Source organism: Crocuta crocuta, unplaced genomic scaffold (genome assembly GCF_008692635.1).
Source record: "Crocuta crocuta isolate KB4526 unplaced genomic scaffold, BGI_CrCroc_1.0 scaffold1156, whole genome shotgun sequence".
Classification (NCBI taxonomy): Eukaryota; Metazoa; Chordata; class Mammalia; order Carnivora; family Hyaenidae; genus Crocuta; species Crocuta crocuta.
In genome coordinates, this window is record NW_027528862.1 from 300,662 (window position 1) to 301,994 (window position 1,333).

General features: G+C 40.5%; 1 protein-coding gene across 1 annotated transcript in view; it reads right to left on the reverse strand.

The window, feature by feature from the left end:
* Nucleotides 1-1,333, reverse strand: part of LAMP2 (lysosomal associated membrane protein 2) — a 28,938-nt gene that overhangs the window by 13,609 nt on the left and 13,996 nt on the right. The gene's annotated exons all lie outside the window — the stretch shown is intronic.

Genomic DNA, 1,333 nt, shown 5'->3' on the forward strand with positions numbered 1-1,333 from the left:
ACAACAACAAATCAAAATATCTCAATGCTTTCCACTTTTTTCCATATAACTTGGAAAAATGATTTTGCTTTGTTCCCCCAGCTAGTTTTAAAGCTCCTTGAAGATGCGGGGCAAATATTATACTAGTTCTAAAAGACAATATAGGGCACGAGGGCTAAATATGTAAGATAACCAGTAACAGACCCACTTTAGTTATCTTCTCAAACTAAGATTAGGAAAGAGAAACTAGGATTGATTTCCAGGTCTCAGTCCGTGTTACCTCCCAAGTTTTACATGAGCTCATTCACTTCTGGGTCTTGAAAATATGGCCTTGTGATGTCCATAAATCAGAGTAAGTCATATATCCCCCATGTCTCGCAACTGAAGGTCATCTGCCTGTGTTTTTGGGGTCAGAATGAAATCTTATCTGTGAAGAATGCTAGGCTACTACAAACATCACGCTTAACCCAAATCTCAGTAGAAGCGAAAGAAAGGAGAGAACTAGATCCCTAACAAAATTGAAACCTCCACTATCCATGCCTTCAAAATGTTTAGTACTGGGCACCTGGGTGGCTCAGTCGGTTAAGCGTCTGACTTCGGCTCAGGTCACGATCGCGTGGTTTGTGGGTTCAAGCCCCGCTTCGGGCTCTATGCTGACAGCTCAGAGTCTGGAGGCTGCTTCAGATTCTATGTCTCCCTCTCTCTCTGACCCTCCCCTGCTCAAGCTGTCTCTCTCTCTCTCTCTCTCTCTCACAAATAAATAAAACATTAAAAAATGTTTAGTACAAAAAAATAAACCACCTAGTACCCATTTCGATTCTAAAAGTTGCAAGAATGCCTTATGGCTAATGCTTTCTCAAATTTGTTTTGAGCTGAAATTGTCTCAAAATAGCACCAGATGTTGAGTTCTGTCATTTTGCCTTTAATTAACCATTTAGTTTTTGGTCCAAATCCTATCTAAATGGTAAAAAGATCTGAAGATGAAGCATTTCTGCCAATCTCAGGTTACTGAACTTGTACATATTTAAAACAGTTATCAGTTAAAGGATTTTCTCATTCATTCAACATTTGTTGACTACCCACTACTGAACGAAATGAATAATAATAGTCAAGTGCATGAACTCTGTAGCTTAACAGACTTTGGTTCAAACACCAGCTCATCCACTTACTAGCTATGTGACCTCTGGGAAAGTCATTTAATCCCATCAAGCCTCAGTCCCTTTAACCTGTGAAGCTGAGAGAGTGTCTCCTTCCCAGGCTTGCCACTGTGGATTAAGTGAGATGCTGCTAGTCCCCCACTTAGGGCACTACCTAGTACAAAGCAAAGCAGCCAAACAAGGACAACAGTAATCAT